This window comes from Styela clava, chromosome 7, assembly GCF_964204865.1.
Source record: "Styela clava chromosome 7, kaStyClav1.hap1.2, whole genome shotgun sequence".
In the NCBI taxonomy this organism is placed as follows: domain Eukaryota; kingdom Metazoa; phylum Chordata; class Ascidiacea; order Stolidobranchia; family Styelidae; genus Styela; species Styela clava.
This window is the reverse complement of record NC_135256.1, coordinates 16,573,561-16,600,973: the sequence shown is the minus strand read 5'-3', so window position 1 is coordinate 16,600,973 and position 27,413 is coordinate 16,573,561. Positions and strand designations below refer to the sequence as shown.

Below are 27,413 nucleotides of genomic sequence, written 5' to 3'. Positions count from 1 at the left end.
GTTATATCGACTAAAATCAAAATGAACACTATAGATGACAAGCCCTGTTTATACTTTCATTCCTTCGTCGTTGTCACGATATCTTGTTTTCCTGTTGAAAATATCTCCAAACATACAATAGAAAATAATGAATATGACAAAGAAGATAGCCAAATATGCAAACAGCTTATAAAATATACAATATCAGTAATAAACTACAATATAATTAATAAATCAGTAATATACAATAACGATAGTAAAAATATAAGAATAACGTAAAACGAAAGAATCATTTTAAACTTATCATACCAGGACATCAAATACAGGATTGCATTGCAGGTTGTTAGAATACAAATAACAATTGTATTTAGTTTTCTGAGCTATGATTCAATTTATTAATAAATATACAATCCAAAATCTCTTTGCAATTATTCAAAATACATAAATAGTTAGTTCCTCACGGGTCGACCCATGTTAAACTTCCGCATATAATCCTTTTACAGTGTGTATGACATTTTGGTATCGTTTTAAACAATAGCCTTATTTGATATAAAAGGCATGTGTGTGCTGCCCAATGCACTTGTTTGCGATCACATATTAGTAATCAGTGCACATGCATACGAGCTTAAAGTACGCATGGCAATGAAATATAGTCTCAAACAACAGTCTATTTTTCTATATCAAAGTCTTGTGTGTGGACTCGATGCATTTGTTGGCTAGCACATCTCACTTATCTTTAATAAAACTCTTCTTCATATTAAATTATTTGAGTTGTATTTTCTTTTGAAAAACAGAAAGATTCGTCAAGTTCCATAATTGAAGAATCCTGTAATAATATATATGCATTTAGTTATTATGCACCTTTATAGTAGAGGAAGTAAATTATGAGCAACTTATTACATATGATGAGTCTCTACAAGACGCCTATAACGTGTTGGGCGGTGACGCTGCGCGACATCAACTCCCTTAAGACTTATTACCTGCTAGTTTTCTCGATATTAACAACTCCACATCTTTGAATATGATTGAAGTCTATTACTGGCAATGAAATATCCAGTCTACATGAACAAAGTACGAAAACAAATAATATGTGATGAAAAACGTCAAATAGTGTGCTAATTAAAATGATTATTGTAGAGGTCGTAACGCATAATGTGGATGCCAAAACTATTAACCCTACTTTTCACATATGCCAATATATTGGGACATCTGTCATACTTGGTCATAATGTATTGGGTTGCTAAAGTTTACGACCAACCTAAGTATGTCGACAACATACTTAATTCCAAAAAGGTGCAAACAATAGCAACATTAATTTATGTAATATGAATAAATCCTATCATTTAACCAAAATATAAAACAAGCAAACAATCCGATTATACAGCAATTAAATTAACACTACTTGAGCGACAAACTTCTAATGCGAATTAACTTTTAAATAGCCGACCTGCAATGCTCCGAAAAAACTATAAACAAACAAGAATATGAGGAGACAAGACCGATACAAGATTTTGCCTTAAAGAGAAAAGTCTATGAGCGGTCATTCACCGAAAGTACATGCCCGATAACTTTCGAAATAACCCCGGGTCAGTTATATATACGGAAGAAAACAATTAAACTTTGTCTGTTGCTGAGGAAATAAATCTTAGTAGTAGTATGTGTAACATACTATTACATGCTTGAGATGGCTTAAAAAGATGCTATTTGATATCATACGAGTTTTTTGGGTTTGCAGTAAAAGAGTACATTGTTTTACAACACATCGTTTGATACAATAACGCATGAAGTGGATATCTATTTTGAACATTACATTAACGGTCATCACAATATACTAGAGATTCCAACTAGAGAGATGTACCGATACCTTTTGTCGCCGATACCGATCCGACAACAACGATAAAACGACGATATTAATATTTTAGAGCAGAAATTGCCGACATTTACATGCTATGTAATTATTATCTCAAGTGTGCAGTCCAAACAAGTTAAAGTAACAGTTTGCAAGCATTATTAATGCCACACAATTTTTCAGATTTGAAAAAGCCATATTTCAGATAAAAAGAAATTAATGTTTTGGATCCTGATACGTTTTTTGATTTAAATACATTGCACACTGATGTTAATTACATCGGTGTTCGGTTAGAAAACTCATCGGGTTTGGCTACTGTAGGTGGTAAAATAAATAAATGTTCACTCAATCTATCCAACTGATAAATCGAGTTGTGTGCGCAGAATTTTATGCCATGCCAACGTCGTATTTTGTATTTTGCACATCGAAAAATTCACATTCGATATATTTCTTCATAGTTTCCATGTAATGTTAAAATTGTCAATATAAAAAATAGGGTGCAAAAATAGCCAAATTAGTTGAGCTAGTTGGGCTGATAAATGGCTAAAATCAGTTCATAATCATATTCCCGTTTCTATTCGCGCGGTTGGGAAACAGCATTGCTCCCACCTAACGAGGCTAATACCGCGAACACGATCACTCCAAGCAAAAAATACTTTTTATATCAGTATTTCAACCTACTTTTTAAAACATTCAGTAATAGATTGAAAGTTAAATATTTTGAAAATATTAGTCTACATTTAGACGATATCGATACGAATACCGATACCAAAATATTTTCGATATTACCGATACGCGATACCTTTTACTGAAAGCTTTTTATATTAGTTTTGACCAGCACTGACTGCATGTATAACGACATTGATGTTTGTTTTAAGCAGAAGGTAAAACACTCATTTCAAGCATTCCAAACCGAAATTGGAATAAATGAAAAGTCAATATACCGCAATTAATGATAAAATAAAATTAGTGAATTATACACGATAGTAATATGAACATTTGTTAAAAAATCCCTATTCAAGGCAGACAATATTATTGCAAAATGAACATATCATATTGGGTTAGTTTAGCTGTCCTCAGTTAATATTTGGACGTGTAGTAGAAACAAGTAGAACAAGCAGAAAATGCGTGTAAAAATGCAATCTATAATATTATGTTCTTTCTTAAACCAAGAACAAAAAACTGTAAGTCAAAAACTATCATAAAGTCTTGACAACAAAAAAAATGAAAAAGTATGAAACGCAAAGAACTACAGAAACAAATGTTCGTAGAAGTATGTAATAGACAGACATTTTTCTTCTTTACAGGTATCCCCTATTTTCCTCTTTATATTGTTAACGGCGTTCTATATTTTGTACTAAACCCAAATAGGGTTTATTTGATTTGGGAGATTTGTTTTCTCTAATATTTATAGTCACGTTAACATATTTTAAAATATGATTTTAAAACAATCGCACTGCAAATAGGAGTTTTAGGATGTACCTACATGAAAGCCAGTAGAACCCGCATTTTAAATTTTTTAAAAGCTCAAACTGATATGATTTTGTCACAATTACATTCAACACGCGCCTTCAGTTAACAGTTAGTTGGACGTGTTTTATTCTAAAATATTCTAACACTCTCCAACATTAAAATTAGAAGCAAGTTAAAGTAGTAAAACGAGTTTATAAATGTCCACTTATTAGCAGAGGATCAGCTAAAATAGAAGAACAAACAATTGAGCGAAGGCTTAAATAATATGGCTCGGCATGTGTGCAATGTAACTTTTGATATTTTCTGCCTTGCCAGCCTGTTTGGGACTGAAGTCGGAACAACAACCGTTGGAATATCAAGCGCACCAACCGAGGATAAACAGATCGAGCAATAATCAAACACATCAATTTAATCACAATCAAAAACTATATGAAATATTTTGTACAGAGACAAAACAAAATGTGAAAGGTAAAACTAGCCTTGACAAAATGAAAAATTTGAAATGTAAGAACTCCGGAAAAACGGCCCGCGAATGAACCCGAGCGACTTTCGCGATTATTGTTGCATATAATTGTATTTTATTATTTCCAGTTTCGTGTACAAAATGACCACTTATTTGCAGACGATCAGCTAAAAAAGAAAAACATACGATTGAGCGAGTGATTAATAAATATGACCTGGCATGCGTGCAGTGTAAATAAGATTTTTCTAGCTTGTCAGCTCGCTTAAAACATGTTAACTTTTCGTTCAAAAATAAACCATTTCAATACACATATTAGAAGCTATGAATATTCAGTGTCAGGGTCGGATAAATAACAATTCAGCTAATAAAACAGAACTAGACAGCAAACAACAGAAAATATCATTTTACTTCCTACAGGTATATTAAAAAGTTAATATTTAGGGTTGAAAATACGATAAAATTCCACGAGAACCTCAATGTTGGCTCGTGAGATACTAAGTAACTACTTTTCACCCAGTTATTTGTATCTGGTCCTTCTGTATTATAATTTGTACAACCCTGCTGTTTGATTTACATTTTTTACCACTAAAACTAAGTCGTGTCTAATGAATTGACAAAGGGAGACAAAATCCGAAAAGTAACTTGCGTTTTTTTATGAATCTGTTGCTGTGCAGCTTTCAAACATCTGATCAAGCGTTTTTGTTATGGCGGAGATATAGTTTGGAATTTTTTTATAGTTTTTTTGGATATAGAGGAATTTTGTATAAAAAAGGGTGTTAGAAACAAGAAGTTTGCAGTTCATTTACCTCTCTTCATTACATAGCTTAAGATTCTCGCACAATATCATTATATAATACAGCATTGCTCTGCAAAAGTATTCGCAATTCCTAATGAAGAACAAACTGATCAGTGTCGTTGCGACAAAAACAGAAAATTCTGAAAATTTATCTGAAAGCCCTCATGTTTCGTGCTTTCAAATCTACCAATTTATTACGCTTCATCAGAGAATTAGAAGTGATCATTTCATTTCTTTCCTAAATTTGTGGAAACGTCCGACGCTTTTTTGTTGATACGATTTCTTTCATTTCCCCAGCTTAACATTCTTGCTTTGCATCTTTACTGTTTTACTCTTACAATAAACATCATTTAGCATTCACAAATGTATTTTTGTACGGCTAAGACATTAACGCGACGCGACAATGACTTAAAAATAAATTATTATTTATCAGAATTTTTTGTATTTAAATAAAAATTTACCAAAGACAAATCTGGGTCGGGCATTCAAGTTAACAACAGAATTAAATTCAATTCAACGAAAGCATTTATTTCAAAAAACACCACCGAGTGCAGATTTCAATTCTTTTTAATTATTCCTAACCCGAATCCTAACCCAAGCTAGACAACCACTATTTTAAATCTTTAAGTTTTAAATTCAATTCAATAGAGGCATTTTTTTCAAATCAAATCTCTCATTTTTCAAAGAAACATTTACAACTGTGGTAATATACCTAAATAATTAGTATATTGCACTATACGTTTTTTCAAAAATATTGAATTATTCCGAACTTTTTCGACCCAGCGGGGAAAAATTTGAATATTCCAATAAATCAATAATTGAATAAATAACTTAATTCAACAAAAAGTTGTGGTGGGACAATGTGGTATTCGAAAATGATAAATTTTACAAAAATTGAATGATTTCAGAAAAATATTTAATTATTTTGATCTAATTTCGGCTTGGGGGTTAAAATTTGAATGTACCAATAATTTTTCGAACTATGACATTATGTGAACTATATGAACTATGTCAAGTTTTGGGTTTATGAATGACAAAAAATGTAATTTGATAAATTAGATATGAATTGGATATATATTTCAACAAATCTATTCGTACATGTCTGGCAAAAAAGCAACATCTAATAAAACAACACTCCGTAGATTTTCCAAATTCTAAACCCTAACCATTCCAAGCCTGTCGAACCCCTGCGCTATCATGAAAGCTCCCGCCAAACCCCATTGGACCAAATGGTTGTAATTAGGAACCCAATTCCCGACTTTTTAAAAGGGAAGCATAATTTCGTGCAAGGTCATAGAAAATTAAAAGATTCAGGTTGAAAATCCTTGGCTTGCCATAACAACCCAAGATGTTCCAAAGTCATAATCAGAAAGCATTTAAGGGCACTATCATAGAAGCACAAACACCGGAGCGCGCGACATCCGCAGAGATGACGGGTTCACTGAAACTTACAACTGCTCAACGCTATACAAACAGCATTGCTAATTTATTAGTTGTTGAAAGTGTAAGTTTGAATATCTGAGATGAACTGTAGTTAATTTTGCATAATTAGAAGACGATGTGATAGAAAAGTCCCATAATATAAAACTGTTTTAATTTAAAGGAACCTCGTCGAACCCCTGTTACCCCAACAAAAAATACAAAAATCGATTGAACTCTGGTTAAAAAGTACTCTTCTAGACTATTGAAAAACTACAAAACGCTATGGCAACGAAATAAACCCATAAAGTACGAATACAATAAATACTATAAAATGAGGCCGACCAATTGTATTAATGCAACCGCAAATGCCCTCTTTGCCTGTATTATAACCCCTTTGTTGGCGACTGGCGCATATTTCGATACTTGTGAAACGATGGGAGAACGCCCAAAAGGGAACATAACCCGCGTCTTTTCGGGAATTATGTATACGAAATTACCAAATTGGAAAAATTTATCGCATACCAGCTAAAAACTGCACACTCGCCCGTGAACTAGAGGGTGGAAACCATTGCATTACATCTCTCTACGAAATTATAAAATAAAATTGGGCGAAATATTTTGGACATCTTGTGAGAATAATTCACATATTTGCAGCTCTTCATGACTAGCGGGATTTAACATCATATATCAGTTTATACCGGACAAAATATGAATTGAAAGAATTATAAGATTACATACTTGATCTTTACTCTCTAGACTAAATAGGCTTCCATCTAACTCTGTGATGCATCATACTATTAACACTGTCGATTCCGTTTGATGCAATGACTTTTTCAAGCAATGTTTTAGAAAACTGAAAATAAATATATAGTTTCATTATCAAGTTTTGGAGTCATAAATCACAAAAAAATGCTGTTTGACAGAGCGAAAAGGTAATCTTATATTAAAAATAGATAAAAATATCAATTTAATGCCATATTATGTGCATACCGAGTCCATCTTACTTTAGGTGGAACTAAATTTCTTGACCTAAGACATTATCAAGTTATTTAATTCACAAGACAGAAATACAGAGAAGAGATATAGTTGTTCGAACTATGTCATTATCTATTCGGGTTTGGCTACTGTGGGTGGTAAAATAAATAAATGTTCACTCATTCTATCTAACTGATACATCGAGTTGCGTATAACGTCGTATTTTGTATTTTACAAATCGAAAAATTCCCATTCGATATATTTCTTAATAATTTCCATGCAATGTTAAATATGTCAATATAAAAAATTGGCTGTAAAAATAGCCAAATTAGTTGGGCTGATAAATGGCTAAAATCATGTCATAATCATATTCCCGTTTTTATTCGCGCGGTTGGGAAACAACATTGCTCCTACCTAACGAGGCTAATACCGCGAACACGATCACTCCAAGCAAAAAATAATTTTTATGTCAGTATTTCAACCTACTTTTTAAAACATTCTGGAATAGATAAAAAGTTAATTATTTTGAATATATCAGTCTACGTTTAGCCGATATCGATACGAATGACGATACCAAAAAAATTGCCGATATTACCGATACCTGATACCTTTTACTAAAAGCTTTTTAAATTAGTTTTGACCAGCACTGACTGTATAACGACATTGATGTTTGTTTTAAGCAGAAGGTAAAACACTCATTTTAATCATTCCAAACCGAAATTGAAATAAATGAAAAGTCAATATAACGCAATTAATGATAAAATAAAACAATTAAACAATACACGATAGTAATATGAACATTTGTTAAAAAATTACTATTCAAGGCAAAAAATAATATTGCAAAATGAACATATGATATTGGGTTAGTTTAGCTGTCCTCAGTTAATATTTGGACGTGATTCGACCTAAAATCATTCTAATTTGAATCGAGCAATAAAATTAGAACCAAGTTACAGTAAAAAACGCGACTATCAGAACATAACCCGTAAGTGCAAATGACATTATCTTTTCATGGCATCATGATACCAAAACAAGTTTATAGATGACCTATTGTTAGGGGAAAAAAGGAGAACAGACGATAAGCGAGAGACTCATTCACACTATAATATTATGGTCTTTTTTAAACCAAGATCTGGTCTTTTCTTCTGCCTTGCCAGCCTGTTTGGGACTGTTTTCTATGCACTGGAAAATATGAATATCCAGTGCAAGCGTCAAATATACAACAGTGCAGCCTACAACAGATTTAGCAACCAATCACAAGAAATCTTTTTTTTTACTACATTGAATACCCGACAGCCTGACTGCACTTTCTGAAAAGGAGTCAAAACAACAACCATTGGAATATCGAGCGCACAAACCGAGGGTAAACAGATCGAGCAATAATCAAACACAGCAATTTGATAACAATCATAAACTATATGAAATGTGTTGTACAGAGACAAAACAAATCGTGAAATAAGAAACTAGCCTTGACAAAATGAAAAATTTGAAATGTTAGGAACTCCGGAAAAACGGCCCACGAATGAACCTGAACGACTTTCGCGATTATTGCTGAATTGTATTGTATTAGCACTTATTAGCAGAGGATCAGCTAAAAAATAATAAAACATACGATTGAGCGAGGGATTAATAAACATGACCTAGCATGCGTGCAGTGTAACTAGGATTTTTCTGGCTTGTCAGCTTGCTTAGAACATTTTAACTTTTCGTTCAAAAATAAATCATTTCAATACACATATTAGAAACTATGAATATTCAGTGTCAGCGTCGGATAAATAACAATTCAGCTAATAAAACAGAACTATTCTAAAGTATTCGCAATCCCTAATGAAGAACAAACTGATCAGTGTCATTGCGACAAAATCAGAAAATTCTGAAAATTTAATAAAAAGTCCTCATGTTGCGTGCTTTCGAATCTACCAATTTATTACGCCTCATCGGAGAATTAGAAGTGACCATTTCATTTCTTTCTTAATTTCGTGGAAACATCAAGCGCTTTTTTGTTAATACGTTTTCTTCCATTTCCCCACTAGTTAGCCTAACATTCTTACTTTGCATCTTTACTGTTTTACTCAAAGTAAAAAACAATGGACATCATTTAGCATTCACAAATGTATTTTTGTACGGCTAAGACATTCACGCGACTTAGAAATAAATTATTATTAATCAGAATTTTTTGTATTTAAATAAAAATTTACCAAACACAAATCTGGGTTGGGCATTAAAGTTAACAACAGATTTCAATTCAATTCAACGAAAGCATTTATTTCAAAAAACACCCCCGAATGCAGATTTCAAATTTTTTAATTTCTCCTAACCCGAAACCTAACCCAAGCTGGACAACCACTAATTTGTTATTTTGAAGCTTTAAGTTAACGACGGATTTAAATTCGATGGAAGCATTAATTTCAAATCAAATCTCTCATTTTTCAAAGAAACATTCACAACTGTGGTAATATACTTAGATAATTGGTATATTGTACTATAAGTTTTTTCCAAAATATTGAATTATTCCGAACTTTTCCGATCTAGCGGGGATATATATGAATATTCCATTAAATCGAGGACTAATATAAACAAGAGAGCTGTGCTCAAATATATGGACACGTCACAAGGTGTCGCTATTTTTTTATTCTGACACATAAAACGCGAATCTTCGAGGTCCACAGAAATTTTTGAAATAAGTAAAAGTAATAGCCTTCTGGCAAAAAAACAATATTTAACCCCTGAAAATTTCAAAGCAATTGGTCCAGTATTCGAAAAGAAAAGCGATTTCATCATGACGAAAGAGAAGAATACTAACAAGAACAACAACATAATATTGAAACGATCGTTATGTACACTGACGTGTCCTAAAACTTAATTCAACAAAAACTTGCGGTGGCACAATGTGGTATTCGAAGATGGTAAATTTTACAAAAAATGATTGATTTCAGAAAAATATTTAATTATTTCGATCTAATTTCGGCTTGGGGTTAAAATTTGAATGTACCAATAATTTTTCGAACTATGACATTATGTGAACTATATGAACTATGTCAAGTTTTGGGTTTATGAATGACCAAAAATGTAATTTGATAAATTAGATATGAATTGGATATATATTTAAACAAATCTATTTGTACCTGTCTGCTCTAGCGATATGGCAACATCAAATAAAATAATACACAGTAGATTTTCCAAATTCTAAACCCTAACCATTCCAAGCCTGTCGAACCACTGCGCTATCCTGAAAGCTCCCGCCAAACCCCATTGTACCAGATGGTTGAAATTAGGAGCCCAATTAAGACTTTATAAAGGGGAAGCATAATTTCGTGCAAGGTTATAGAAAATGAAAAGATTCAGATTGAAAATCCTTGGTTTGCCATAGCAATCGAAGATGTTTAAAAGTCATGAGCAGAAAGCATCAAAGGGCACTATCATATAAGCACAAACACCAAAGCGCACGACATCCGTGGAGATGAGGGGTTCACTAAAACTTACAAACTTACAACTGCGTAACGCTATACAAACAGCAACGCGAATTTATTGGTTGTTTAACGTGTAAGTTTAAATATCTAGGATGAACTGTAGTTAAATTTGCATAATTAGTGGACGATGTGATAGAAATTCCCATATTAGAAAACTGTTTTAATTCAAAGGAACCTCGTCGAACCCCTGTTACCCCAACAAAAAACAAAAAATCGATTGAACCCTGGTTAAAAAGTACTCTTCTAGACTATTGAAAAACTACAAAACGCTATGGCAACGAAATAAACCCATAAAGTACGAATACAATAAATACTATAAAATGAGGCCCGACCAATTGTATTAATGCAGCCGCAATTGCCCCATTACCAGTATTATAACCCCATTGCTGGCGGACTGCCGCCTACTTCGATACTTGTCAAACGATGGGAGAACGCCCGAAAAGAAACATAACCCGCGTCTTTTCGGGAATTGTGCATACGAAATTAACATAGCAGAAACATTTATTGCATACCAGCTAAACACTGCACACCTTCCGTGAACTAGCGGGTGGAAACCATTGCATTATATGACTTTACAAAATTATATAAATAAAATTGGGTGGAATATTTTGGACATCTTGTGAGGATAATTTAAATATTTGCAGTTCTTCCTGACTAGCGGGATTTAACATGATATATCAGTTTATACCTGACAAAATATGAATTGAAAGATTTATAAGATTTCATACTTGCTCTTTACTCTTTACACTATATAGGCTTCCATCTCGCTCCGTGAGGCACCAGACTAATAACAATGTCCGTTTGATGCAATGACTCTTTCAATCAGTGATATAGAAAACTGAAAATAAATATATAGTTTCATTATCAAGTTTTGGAGTTACAAATCCCAAAAAATGCTTATTAACAGAGGTAAAGCAAAGGTAAGCTTATATTAAAAATACATAAACAATATTATTTTGACCACGTAGAAATGCCATTATTGCCGATTTATTCATGTGGTTAGTATCAATAAAAAAGTGTTTTAACAAAGTTGAGTTACGTGAACATTCAACAGTGAGTATTGAAGTGATTACCAATTTACCAATGCGAAGTTGTTTAATTAATATTTAACACGAAGGTAACACCGACACAATCTAAAATTAAACGCATAGAAATGTCCAACTATCCGCTTCAAAAATATCGCACCCCGGGGTCAATAATGATTGTATTGTTCGCCTAAAATTGGGACCGTAATTTACAAACTGTGATAGAAATTCTACACAGAAGATAGAAATAATAATAAAATTAATTTGTGTTGTGAATGCACTTGTTGTCCCTCTTTGCCGATGTGAACTCACAATCATGTCCGAAATATAAAAACTACGATATCCGCAGTGATAATTAATATTTAATAGTGAATAAAAAAGGGCTTTAATATAGTCTAACAACATTAATTGGAATGTCGGCCGCCAAAACGATCGCGGTGACTAATAATTCACCGAGGCCTTCGATTACGACAAAATTATGAAATAAAAAACGCCACACTGTTCTAGTAAAATCCGAACAATGAAGAACAATGAAACCAAGTGTAACAACACTGAATCCGCCCCGGCGCAGGCCTGTCACTCTGATTCTTTTTAAGGTTTCACCGTTTGAAATATCCCAAGATATGGAAAAAATACGAACGATTGTAATTTGAATTATTGTAAAAAAAATCGATCGATATATTTTGCATTAATTATTTTATATATCGTCACATACCGAGAAAAAGTCGTATGCGGCTCAATAGGTAGTTAGTTTCAAAAAAGACAAAAGGTACATCGCGTGCCAATTTACTGTGTTTCTGGTATATATTTTAAAGAAATCCTAACATAACACCAAATTTTGTGATTTACAATGTCTAAAAAGCGTTTTCAAACAAAACTTATGGTGATATCTTCCGTTTTATATTTTAATTTTAAAATTTTATAATGCCGCAATCAGGAAATTGGGTTGCGGATTCACCTCTTTATTATTTATTTCTTCACCGATTTTAATAATATAGTATTCTAACTTGTTTGTGATGAATGTAAGTTGGAAGTCAGGTATCCCATATTTTCCTTTTTATAATGTTAACGGCGTTCTATATTTTGTACTAAACCCAAAGAGGGTTTATTTGATTTGGGAGATTGGTTTTCTATAATACCTATAGTCACGTTAACATATTTTAAAATATGTTAAAGCAATCGCACTAAAATAAGAGTTTTAGGATGTACCTACATGAAAGCCATCACTAGAATTCGCATTTTTATTTTTTTAAAAGCTCAAACTGATATAATTTTGTCACAATTACATCCAACAAGCGCCTTCAGTTAACAGTTGAATGGACGTGTTTTATCCTATTATATTCTAACACTCTCCATCTTTAAAATTAGAAGCAAGGTAAAGTAGTAAAACAGTTTATAAATGTCCACTTATTAGCAGAGGATCAGCTAAAATAGAAGAACAAACGATTAAGCAAAGGCTTAAATAATATGGCTCGGCATGTGTGCAATGTAAATTGGATATTTTCTGCCTTGCCAGCCTGTTTGGAACTGTTTTCTATGCGCTGGAAAATATGAATATCCAGTGTAAGCGTCAAATATACAACAGTGCAGCCTACAACAGATTTAGCAACCAATCACAAGAAATCTTCTTTTTACTACATTGAATACCCGACAGCCAGACTGCACCTTCTGAAAAGGAGTCAGAACAACAACCGTTGGAATATCGAGCGCACAAACCGAGGGTAAACAGATCGAGCAATAATCAAACACAGCAATTTGATAACAATCATAAACTATATGAAATGTGTTGTACAGAGACAAAACAAAATGTGAAATAAAAAACTAGCCTTGACAAAATGAAAAATTTGAAATGTTAGGAACTCCGGAAAAACGGCCCACGAATGAACCTGAACGACTTTCGCGATTATTGCCGAATTGTATTGTATTAGCACTTATTAGCAGAGGATCAGCTAAAAAAGCAAAAACATAGCATTTGAGCGAGGGATTAATAAATATGACCTGGCGTGCGTGCAGTGTAACTAGGATTTTTCTGGCTTGTCAGCTTGCAAACATTTTAACTTTTTGTTCAAAAATAAACCATTTCAATACACATATTAGAAACTATGAATATTCAGTGTCAGCGTCGGAGAAATACCAATTCAGCTAATAAAACAGAACTATTCTAAATAATTCGCAATCCCTAATGAAGAACAAACTGATCAGTGTCCTTGCGACAAAATCAGAAAATTCTGAAAATTTAATAAAAAGTCCTCATGTTGCGTGCTTTCAAATCTACCAATTTATTACGCCTCTTCGGAGAATTAGAAGTGACCATTTCATTTCTTTCTTAAATTCGTGGAAACATCCAGCGCTTTTTTGTTAATACGTTTTCTTCCATTTCCCCACTAGTTAGCTTAACATTCTTACTTTGCATCTTTACTGTTTTACTCAAAGTAAAAAACAATGCACATCATTTAGCATTCACAATTGTATTTTTGTACGGCTAAGACATTCACGCGACAATGACTTAGAAATAAATTATTATTAATCAGAATTTTTTGTATTTAAATAAAAATTTACCAAACACAAATCTGGGTTGGACATTTACAACAGATTTCAATTCAATTCAACGAAAGCATTTATTTCAAAAAACACCCCCGAATGCAAATTTCAAATTTTTTAATTTCTCCTAACCCGAAACCTAACCCAAGCTGGACAACCACTAATTTGTTATTTTAAATTAACGACGGATTTAAATTCAATTCAATGGAAGCATTAATTTCAAATCAAATCTCTCATTTTTCAAAGAAACATTCACAACTGTGGTAATATACTTAGATAATTGGTATATTGCACTATAAGTTTTTTCCAAAATATTGAATTATTTCGAACTTTTCCGATCTAGCGGATATAAAATTCATATATTTCCATTAAATCGAGGACTAATATAAACAAGAGAGCTTTGCTCAAATATATGGACACGTCACAAGGTGTCGCTATTTTTCATTCTGACACATAAAACACGCGAATTTTCCGAAGTCCACAGAAATTTTTGAAATAAGTAAAAGTAATAGCCTTCTGGCAAAAAAACAATATTTAACCACTGAAAATTTCAAAGCAATTGGTCCAGTATTCGAAAAGAAAAGAGATTTCATCATGACGAAAGAAGAATACTAACAAGAACAACAACATAATATTGAAACGATCGTTATGTACACTGACGTGTCCAAAAACTTAATTCAACAAAAACTTGCGGTGGCACAATGTGGTATTCGAAGATGGTAAATTTTACAAAAAATGATTGATTTCAGAAAAATATTTAATTATTTCGATCTAATTTCGGCTTGGGGTTAAAATTTGAATGTACCAATAATTTTTCGAACTATGACATTATGTGAACTATATGAACTATGTCAAGTTTTGGGTTTATGAATAACCAAAAATGTAATTTGATAAATTAGATATGAATTGGATATATAATTAAACAAATCTATTCGTACCTGTCTGCTCTAGCGAAATGACAACATCAAATAAAATAATACTACGTTGATTTTTCAAATTCTAGTTAACCTTAACCATTCCGAGCCTGTCGAACCCCTTGTTATCCTGAAAGCTTCCGCCAAATCCCATTGTACCGAACGGTTGAAATTAGAAGCCCAATCTCAACTTTATAAAGGGGAAGAATAATTTCGTGCAAGGCTATAGAAAATGAAAAGATTCAGGTTGAAAATCCTTGGTTTGCCAAAACAACCCAAGATGTTTCAAAGTCATAAGCAGAAAGCATCTAAGGGCACTATCATATAAGCACAAACACCAAAGCGCGCGACATCCGTGGAGATGACGTGTTCACTAAAACTTACAACGCTACACAAACAGCAACGCTAATTTATTGGTTGTTGAACGTGTACGTTTAAATATCGTCAAACCCGTTACCCCAACAAAAACCAAAAATTCGATTTAACCCTGGTTAAAAACTACTGTTTTAGACTATTGAAAACGAACAAAACGCTATGACGGCGAAACAAACCCATAAAGTACGAATACAATAAATACTATAGAATGCGGCCCGACCAATTGTATTAATGCATACGCATTTGCCGCATTACCAGTAATATAACCTCATTGCTGGCGGACTGGCGCATACTTCGATACTTGTCAAACGATGGGAGAACGTCCAAAAAGAAACATGACCCGCGTCTTTTCGGGAATTATGTATACGGAATTAACAAAGCAGCAACATTTATTGCATGCCAACTAAAAACTGCACACCTGTCCGTGAACTAGCGGGTGGAAACCATTTCATTACATGACTTTACGAAATTATATAAATAAAATTGGGCGAAATAATATGGACATCTTGTGAAAATAATTCAAATATTTGCAGCTCTTCTTGACTAGCGGGATTTAACATAATATATCAGTTTATACCTGACAAAATATAAATTGAAAGATTTATAAGATTACATACTTGCTCTTCACTCTTTACACTATATAGTCTTCCTTCTCACTCCGTGATGCACTAGACTAATAACAATGTTCATTCCGTTTGATGCATGACTCATTCAAGCAGTGTTTTAGGAAACTGAAAATAGATATATAGTTTCGTTGTCAAGTTTTGGAGTTATAAATCACAAAAAATGCTCTTTGAAGTAAAGCAAAGGTAAGCTTATATTAAAAATACGGAAACAAAATTAATTTAATGTCATGGTTATGTGTATGCCGAGTCTATCTAACTTTAGGTGGAACCAAATTTCGTTGACCTAGGACATTATCAAGTTATTTAATTTACAAAAAATGCTATTTGACAAAAATACAGAGAAGAGATATAGTTGTTCGAACTATGTCATTATCAATCTCTGGAGTTGTAAATAACTGGGACACAGGAAGCTAAGCTTCTACTAGAAGTATAAAAAATATATATATATATATATATTAATTTTCCATTTATTCTAAAATTATTTGCTGATCCCTACAAAAATTACAATCTTGACTTAATTTGAATTATCTGTCAGTGCATTATATTGTAACTCATCATATAAATATTGACTAGTCAATTGACGTCAAGAAGACTAGACGTGAAGCTGATTGATGAAACTTAAAAAAAAAGCATAAAATCTTGTTCGCCTCATTTCCCAATTTATTTCGTTATTTACCTACGTTCCATCCACGTATTTGCAACGTGCTTCTTGACTAAAACTTCCGCCCTAACTATCTGGGTTTTTGCACATTGTTAACTAGTAATTTTGAGGTGGGGCGCGAGACTTGAGAAATTCCAAACTTAGGCGGCTTAAAATGTTTGTGTACCACAGGCATTGTGCGTTATATTTACCTTAATTTCAAGGTCCTCCTGTATATTATAGGAACTTCAATTTTAGGACATGAACCATATTTTTTAAACCAGTACGGTGTGAGACTTATGTTACTATTATGTACTATCATATGTACTATTATGCACTATCATGTTATCGTTACTTGAAATATAATTCAGCTTCCAACGCTCAACTGAGTATCGATAAGGGTATCAACAGACTCGGGTTTAACAATCACATATATGTGATGTAGGTATACCCTCTGTCAGATCCACTTACATAGTATGGTACTTCGCGTGATCTATCATTTGTGGTGAAAACGGGTGTCAAGAATAATAAAAAAATGGTATATGGTATGCAGAATGATAAGAACTATGCTTTTAACGAAGTTAGACATGTTAGCTTGGGTACCTCATGATAAACGATTTTAGAGTCGTAATTTTTGCATTATTACAGCGTCATACATATTTACATACACGCATTAATATAATATATGAATACTCGCACTTAATAACAGCGCATTAGGAATATTGCCAGCTTCAACACTTATCAACATGAAACGTGTGATTACTTGGAATAACAGGGATTACCAGCTTCGAACACTTATCAATATGAATTGTATGGTTACTTGGACTACTGAGAATTGCCAGATTCGAATACCCATCAATATAAATCGTATAGTTACTTGACTACCAAAAATTGTCAGATTTGAACACTTAATCAATATGAATCGCATGGTTACTTGAACTACTGAGGATTGCCAGATTAAAACACTTATCAATATGAATCGCATGGTTACTTGAACTACTCAGGATTGCTGGCTTCGAACACTCATCAACATGAATCGTATGGTTACTTGGTACCACGGATTGCCATATTCGAACACTTATCAATATGAATCGTATGGTTGCTTGGACTACCAAGGATTGCCAGAATCGAACAGTCATCAATATGAAGGGTGTAGTCGGGTGTAGGGAATTTACGGCTAAATTGGTGCAATTGGCCGGGTCTCATTATATAAAATTTCAGCTTGGGACACGAATTACATGGTTAACCAGTACCGAAGGTAGTAAGACTTACGATTATATGAATGTGCTTGATTAGACTCGATCCAATATTACCAGTATTAAAAATTTATTGAGATTCTGGATAGGAACATGAATGGCATGGTTATTATTAACTGTTTACAACCAGGTGGTATAAACCAGTGATTTCCAAAGTGGGCGAAATCGATACAGAAGGGGGTGATTTCTTGTAATCTGCTTTTGTTTGCGCACTGTGCAGTTGATTACTGTACTCTGTGCGAGTTTGTAGATTTGAGTTGTGAGGGGGATAATCACATGCGATAATATTGCTGGATTCTTCCACGTAGGTAGTTCGCGTAGCCCATGGGTCGGAAAACAACAGCCCGCGGGCCTGATACGACCCTCGGAGTAAAATAATCCGGCTAGAGACGCTTCACTTTAATTATAGGGACGAAACGGCGGGTTTGAATTAATTATTCAATCTACACTCGAAGAGTAGATTATGTTTTTTTACGTAACAGAATTTATTATAACCTAATAGTTTAGTGAACAGTTAATCGTTTAACGAGCCTACAATTTAAATATAATTGGACAAATGAAAACACGCAAAAAAGTTGGTGCTGAATGCACTGTGCAGGAAATAGCGCAGAAAATATTCAAATGGAGCTCCTTGAAATGCAATGAAATGAGGAAATAAAAGTCATGTTATATTCGAGAGATACATCACTGCTTGATTTATATATATGTAAAATGTATCTTTTCAATTGAAATATCTCATAATTTGGCAAACCATGTAATTTTTGTGAAGGCAGAACCCTGGATTCTTTCATTTACGACCTCTTATATATGGTGGAGGAGGGTGTTGCGTTCGATTCTATGTAGCCTGGTTACTTCTTACGCTCATTAAGAGATTGGAGACTTCAAAAACGCGTCCCAATACCCCAGTCCTGACCCCAAACCTATATCGGTTAATTGTTACAACTAGTCCGTGCTTTCATGCAATAAAAGTTTGTAAACAGCGGTTAAAGTGCCCCCAGATTCTGCTGTGCCTTTTAAGTGCTACCCCAATATAATTCAACGAAAATGTTGTTAATGGAACGTAACGTAAATCTTGATACCGAGTATAAGGAACATATATGGAACGGTTTTCTGCCAATAAATAGCTTATATGGCACAATTAATCAAATATAACAGTATTACCATTTTTACAAGCAATAACAATTCACAGCAATTAGCAGATAACCATATGTCACAATTAGGTACAGATTAAATCACATAGGATAAAATAGTATTCACAATACTAAAATACAGAATAAATCATACAAGATAAAACAATATTTACATACCGAATGTTTAGGATCTCCAGGCAACTCAATTCAACAAATTATAATCCAAAGTAAATACAACCTAATTTATGGACTAAATACGAAGAACAGCAGTTATCCTTCTATTTGGACTATAATGTATCCCTAAATTATATTACAACTCCAGTAAAAACCCTTGATTAAACCCAATTAATAATTTCAATCCGAATCGTTTATCCTGACCGCGAATAGTAAACCCAATATTAAACAAGATAAACAACTCCTAGCGAAATAGATTACACTGGATACAAGACAGAAGGTGTTAACTCATCGAAGCAGCGTGGTGATAATTTAGAATTCCCGGGATTAATCGAGAAACAGAACCATGTCGCAATAATGCTGCGTCGATACGTTTGCAACGGCTGCGTAACAACGTAAAACGTCATCAAATTATAAACACGTAATGATTCTCGCTAACAAAGGGGTTTGTAACAATGAAACTAGTGCTATCAAAACATCGAAATTGCCATTCAATTAGTAAACGGGGTGTTGAGATTGTGGCTGACGCAAATGTCACCAAAATTTAAAAAAAACTCTCTGGAAGACCACTGAGTTAATTTATCTCATTGAAAACACTATAAACTATGATTTATCTTGTTCATTTGTTCTGTATTATATGCGTTTCTGACCTCAAATGTTTTTGTAAACTTGGGGGTGAAGTTGTTTATATTGCTGTAGGAAGGCGACTAAAATGTTTGGGGATCTTAATTTACAGTTACATTTATGAGCTTAGTCGAATTCTTTTTTATAGTATGATAATTTTATTGGGTTCTTTGTTACTCGAATTTTAGTCTAGAAAACTTAAAATCACTTTTTTAAACTGCATGCCAAACTGCCAACTATAAGTAGACAGGAATCGTTTTTTGAGATTAGTCAAATCCATGACCGTTGCGGGGGGTTCACATTTTATTAATTCAAATCACAGCGCATTGGGAAGCAAGTTAGAATTTATTAACATTAATTTACAACGAGTTACGGGAAGGAATTTACCAAAGGCTATCACTAATAGGTAGAAACGATAAATGTGAAAAAAAATTACAACCTGTTACAAGTAAGAAGTTACCAACGGCTATCGCTAACAGGTAGAAACGAAAAATTTAAAAGGAAATTTTGAAAAAAAAATTTTCTGCTTTTTTTCGTCATATTTTTCAATTCCTAATTTTGCATATATCGTTTGAACACCGTTTCTGTAAATTTAGAAACGTCGAACCAGATAAGTGACACAGGTAAATAATGTATTTTATGGAAATTTCTCGAGATATTAGGAAAAATATTATTTTGACCACGTAAGAATGGCATTATTGCCGATTTATTCATGTGATTAGTATCAATGAAAAAAGTGTTTTAACAAAGTTGAGTTACGTGAACATTCAACACTATGTATTCTGGTGATACCCAATTTGCGAAGTTTTTCGATTATTATTTACTACTAAAGTAACACGGACACGATCTAAAATTAAACGCATAGAGATGTCAACTATCCGCGTCACAAATATCGCATCCCGGGGTAAATAATAATGATATTGTCAGCTTAAAGTTGGGACCGTAATTTACAAACTGTGATAGAAGATAGAAATCATAATGAAAATAATTTGTGTTGTGAATGCACTTGTTGTCCCTCTTTGCCGATGTGAACTCACAATCATGTCCGATATATAAAAACTACGATATCCGCCGTGATAATTAATATTTACTAGTGAATAAAAAAGGGCCTTAATATAGTCTAACAAGATTAATTGGGATGTCGGCCGCCAAAACGATCGCGGTGACTAATATTTCACCGAGGCCTTCGATTACGACAAAATTATGAAATAAAAAACGCCACACTGTTCTAGTAAAATCCGAAAAAAAATAAATATTGTCACCGCGGTGGTTTCGGCGGCCGACATCCCAATTGATGTCGTTCAAAATGACAATACTGATTATTCGGTGTCCGTTAAAAATATTCGGTTAACTGAATTAAAAAACACGATTTTGCCCGCTACTGATCACGGCGCCAGTAATTAATCATTGAATGGAAATAAAAGTTCAACTTCATACCAATAATTCCAAGTAATAGTTTCACATTTCATGCATTTGATCGGCGCTACATGCGAGCGTATTTTTGTACATATAAACCATTATGACACTACTGACATCTGCGAGTTTTAGTTCTCTCTGAAATTAATTTTCCCGAATTTTTGATGTTTTATTTCTACGGGTACCCGCTGACTACGGATTAATAGTCGACGTTTGAAATACGACTTGAAAAATATTCACCAACACCATCAGGCAAAAAGAGACGGGCTACAACGTAACTGTGAAATTTCGCTGTGAACGACCATACATTTTAGTTCATTAAACGCATTACGTCGTCGTGAATTGCACTTTTGGCGCACATTTTTAATTTCATCGTAACCCCCATTGGAAAATCCTGGCTGCGCCCCTGGATGCGACAATATTTAAAATGCGGTATTTTTTGGCTTAATTGTGTTCAATGAAACCTGTAGTTGCGACGACTTACGTCTTACGACAATATAAAATCATTACTCAAACTTCACAACTCAAAATTACCGCGTCAATCAGCGAACTTGAAATGAAGAACAATGAAACCAATAGTAACAACAGTGAATCCGCCCCGCCGCAGGCCTGTCACTCTGATTCTTTTTAAGGTTTCATCGTTTGGAATTTCCCAAGATATGGAAAAAACACGAACGATTGTAATTACGATCCCCTAACTATCGATCGATAAGTCTTCGGTTTCCAACCGATATTCTCGTTTTATATATCGTCACATACCGAGAAAAAGTCGTATGCGGCTCAATAGGTAGTTAGTTTTAAAAGTAGACAAAAGGTACATCGCGTGTTAATTTATTGTGTTTCGATTTCAGTTACTAATATGGTATATATTTTAAAGAAATCCTAACATAACACCAAATTTTGTGATTTACAATGTCTAAAAAGCGTTTTCAATCTGCTGCGAGACTGCTAAAACAAAACTTATGGTGATATCTTCCGTTTTATATTTTAATTTTAATATTTTATAATGCCGCAATCAAGAAATTGGGTTGCGGATTCACCTCTTTATCATTTATTTCTTCACCGATTTTTATAATATAGTATTCTAACTTGTTTGTGATGAATGTAAATTAGCAAGATTCAGAAGATTTTAGTAACATACTTGCTCTTTAGACTCGATGCATCCACCTCCCTCAGTGATGCATAATCGGACAAATAACTTCGTATGTCTTTTGATGTATAATGATAAACTGTCTTTTCCGCTTTCAAGAAGAGTTTCAGAAAGCTGAACTTTATGCGAGATAATGAACTGTAAGTAAATTTTGTATAATATTGATTTGAATAAATATAGTTGTTCGAACTAAGTCATTATTAAGTTTTAGATTTATAAGTTACGGAAAATATGATTTGACAGGAGCACAGAGAAGCAATGCTTATACTTTGGATACATAAAATAAAAATAATAATTTTCAGTTCATTGACAAATTATTCAGATTTCCCCCTTATTTACTAACATTACTTTGGAATGATTTGTCAGTGTATAATATTGCAACACATCATATAAATTATATTTATATTCATTGAAAAGCACGTTGAAGATACGGCTATTAAGAAATGTAAATATCAAAAATAAGGCGGTGCAGATAAAATTTAACAAATATTTCTGTTTCTAATTACCTTTACGCCCCTCAAAAAATTGTCCACGCTATTGTGATAAGCTATGCTTATTCGAAAGATACAAGGACGACAACTTGTACTGATATTCATTTACGTTCATTCTATATTATTTGCAGATTTTCAATATTATAAATATTACTTATTCGAAATGATCTGTCAGTGTGCTATGTTGTATCTCATTATCTAAATTTTAACTAGTGAATTATTTATTAGTGTGTTATATTTTACCTTCAAGTTCTCTATTATCTTTCCTTCCCATCCCAGAGACCTGAAAATATACATTTATAAATAACTTCATCCAAAGACATTTTAGACATTATATATATAAATATAAAAACATGACAGATCATAACTAGGGAATAAACGATAGAGAAATAAGGAATATATTCCTAGATTCAAACACTTATGAGCATAAGGCTACTAGCAATAGGGATATAGGCTGACTATAGTAGATTTACAATTAGTGGGATCTCATGTATATATATAGTGACCTTCGAAATTTTAGTTTGGGACACAAATCCCATTTAACCAGTACTAAAGGGTGTACGATTCCCGGTTATATTGATGCATATAGATGCACTTGATTCTCCTCACTCATATAATACCGTTATTGGAAACTTAATGCGATTTTAGTTCGAAACACATGTGACCACGAATGTCATGGTTAACTAGTACCAAAGGGGGTAAGATACACGATTAATCAAGTCAAGTCAAGTTTATTTTTTCCAACCAGTAAAAAGTATTACAACCATAAAATACGATACAAAGAAAATTTACACCGTTTTACTGGGGAAGGGACGTCGCGGGGAACTAAACTGGCTATCGAGCAGCGACACCCAAGTTCCTAATATCTAATTTAAAAAGTAAGAATTCTAGAGTTTTGAAACTACTATATCTTATATTGACGGTGAGTGCCGTATATGAAAGAGACCATTCAGTAGAAATTATGTTGGAGAGTTTACATTAATTAAGCTCTTCTTAATACACATGATTAGGCATAACATGACGTGACCCGCACTAACAATAGGGAAAATATGACACATATTTCTATGTCTCTGTTTTTAAATAGTTATGAACATGGATGATATGATAAGTTAGGACTTTTAGCAAGTGGATAAGAATCAAAAAGAAGTTTACACTTGGTTGAATATAATTTATACAGTATCGTTTTTGGAAATTGTAGTTGAAACACGAGTTCTTAAAGGTGTAAGATTAACGGCTATCTTAATTCACATAGTATGGCTCACTCTTATAATATCATTATGGGAAATTTGGGGCGATTCCAGTTTGATCTAGTTGGGAACATCATTGGCATGAATATCAACTGTGAACTACCAGAGCGTACAGGTCACATTTAAAAAATTAGTGCTCCTGAAGTATGCGAACCAAGATGGCGGACATCGAAACGTAGCATGGGTAACAGGGTTAGGGTTAGGCCCCAATTTTAATCCAATTTCCCTTATTTTAGTCCTACTATGAGTTCGAAGACTAGCCAAGTGCCTCTCGTAGTATTTGTACCTAAAATTATGGCCTAACCCTAACCTAGTACACATATTACATTCCGATGTCCGCCATCTTGGTTCGCATACTTCAGGAGCCCCAAAAAATTAGCCTGATTACTTTATATAGTATGGTAGTTAGTGTCAATTACCATTTGTGGCAAAAACGCTCATCAGATTAATGAAAAAGGCCAGGACTACGTTTCCAAACATGTCAGACAAATTAGTATATATAGGCATCCTATGATAAACAACAAGTTAAACAATGAGTTTTAATATTTGCATGGTTATTGTGTTTTAACCGAATTGCACTCAACGAGGCATAGTTCAAATTCTTCCAGTATCTCTGCAGATATACACTGCTGAACTAAAAGTATCACTAGGAAAAAATTTCACTGTTTGTCGTAATCACAACGTGACACTATATTGCGGTGAAATGCCTTTTATTTATGTTGGCCTAATAACCTTTAAATTACAAGATAGTAATTGGCCTTTCGGTTTGGACGATTAAACGAAACGACAGCAGATGGGACAACACAGCAGTTAGCCCCTGCGCTATACTGACTATGCCAATATTCACCGGGTATTGCTACAGTTAATTGGTAGGACAGAATATTTAATTCCGCGATTCTACGAAATGAGCATGGTTTGGTTTAACAGATTTTGCCATAAACAATTATGAGCGCGCATTGGTGCCCAAACTGACAAAAATAAGATCAATTTAATCATTCTTGTACCTCGACTATTGGGCGGAACGAAAAAAGCTCAATTTTTATTTCTAAAACATGGCCCTAGCCTTATTCACTGGACCGACTCAACAGCCAGAATAAAACGGTAGTTGTGCAAATCATGTTATGATGAAATTTTAAGGTTGTAATTTTTAGAAAATTTCATTTGACCCACAAACCAAAACTGAGCTTACACTCAATATATTGAAAGTAATATTTGTATGTAGATTTCCCGAAAAAAATACAATATATATATCATTTATTTATACTATAGACATCTAAATTGAAAATATTTCAAATGATTTAGTTACATACTTGCTCTTCAGACTTGATAGGCCTCCATCTCACCCACTGATGAAAAGCTGGCACTTGACGAATTTCTTTTGGACAATGATAAATTGTCCTGTCAACTTTCAAGCAGTGTTTTAAAAAGCTGAAAATCAATATATATGTCATGATTTTGTGCAAGCCAATTCTAAATTTAAAATTAACTAAATTTCGTTAAGCCATCTATGTCATTAGGTTGTTAATTCAGACAAATGCTATTTGACAGAGACACTGCAAAGCAAAAAAATAGACGTTAGTTTAAATAAAATACGTAATGGGTAAATTTCAACATTTGATTTCATAAAAGCCAAACTTTTCTCCGATTTTTTTTTCAATTAAATACACAGAACTAAGAAAATTTAGACGAATAAAATTTATTCAGCGATTGCCATTAAATTTCAAATATTATAGATTACCATAGAAATTGCTTTTCATCGACTCTACAGTTACAGGCATATGTAATCATTCAATTTCATAAATTCAGCTTAATATTTTATAACATATCAGGTGTAGTTTTCAAACTGCACGAGTTGCAAATATTACAATAACAGTAAAACACCTACATCAAGTATATGACTAATTAACTCTGATCAGTAACTTGTAGAATTATCACATTGTTCACGGTGGGGATCGCAAACTGGAGATCGCTATCCATCAGAGAAGCGAGCAACGAATTTTAGGGGTCGCAAAGAGTACACCAATTTGATACAAGGTACTATATTTATAGTACTATTTCGGACTTCTGCTTCAAAACACAATTATTAAAACTTGTACAGAATCTAAATCTTCAATTTCGATAGAATGCACAGGATCAAATAAGCAGCGTATTAATGTTGGCTTGCATCGAACTATTTAGCATTTTAATAAACGTGAACTTACTTTTTTGGAATTTTGATTCGAAAGACAATTATTAAAACTTGTAAAAATATAAATCTTACAATTTCAAGGGAAAACACACAATCAAATAAGTGGCATAACCATGCCGACTTTGATCGCAAGACCCGAGACACGGTGCGCTCGCATCTAATTGTTTAGCATTCTAAACGAAAACAGTGGTGTACAGGAATAAAATAGGCGTCGAAAGTCAAATAAAATGTTTAAATGATATTTACTTGTATTATTCCTCGTTCGTTACTTTGTGTCTTTGAATCACCAACCTTTAATAGTTTTGCATCTGAAAAAAAGTTAAAATATTGATAAATAAACTGTCGCAGAACTGTAGCTAGCATATTCATATCGGATCTTTTACACAAAGCTCCCGCCACGTTCTAAAATGACATAATAGTAATTATCCATTCGGGGTTAGGAATGATTTGAAAATTTGAATTTCCAGCGCAATCTGCATTCCTAACTTAAACTGAATAATAATTTATTCTCTTATTTTGAACGTTGATAGGGTCTTTGTACAAAGATCCAATCTATACATGGCGATCCGGTAGTATTCGTACCAAGATGGCGCACAACTGAACCCTAACCAGGTACACATACTGTGTTCAGGTTGTGCGCCATCTTGGTACGAATACTATGGGAGCACCCTATACACAATAAAATATGAAAGTGAAAAGGCTACGGCGAATCTCTAATAAACCATTGATTTTGCGCTACATTTGCGAAAGTTTTGAAAATTATGCATTACATTCATGTAAATCTTGTCCTGTTGAATGCAGCTTACGTAGTGACGTAGATTAGTATATTACGTGTAAGTTTCTTAATATGATAAGTCTATGTATTGCCATATAGTTTTTAAGTTCGACCAGTTGTGAGAAAACGATGGAACCCGATGTTAGTGAGTTCGATATTAAAAAGAATCACCCGCCAATCTAGACTTCTGTATTAGGTTAATAATTACATTTCGTATAGGCCCGAAAACCTCTAATTTACCACTTATACAATAGTAAAATGAAAGCAATAGAATAGCAATGAAAACAATAAGTATAAAGAACATTTAGCTCACATGAATATTGTTTCGAACTCGCTGTCATAACCCAACAGTCAGCTTATCCATACATACTACACAAAATCAAACCTTATCCTACGACGAACATTTGTGACTGC

At 33.4% G+C, this 27,413-nt stretch overlaps 1 long non-coding RNA gene across 3 annotated transcripts; it reads right to left on the bottom strand.

Annotated features, from left to right (window-relative positions):
• LOC144425230 (uncharacterized) lies at positions 1-27,413 on the bottom strand. 3 transcript variants are annotated; one of them, XR_013477391.1, is made up of 9 exons: positions 27,313-27,413; positions 26,471-26,532; positions 25,347-25,464; positions 23,033-23,072; positions 22,290-22,436; positions 15,900-16,013; positions 11,156-11,265; positions 6,721-6,835; positions 1-805 (listed from the first exon to the last, which is right to left on the bottom strand). It is a non-coding gene; the product is annotated as an uncharacterized LOC144425230 (long non-coding RNA). The 3 variants fall into 3 exon arrangements; XR_013477392.1 differs by lacking the exon at positions 6,721-6,835; XR_013477393.1 differs by lacking the exon at positions 11,156-11,265.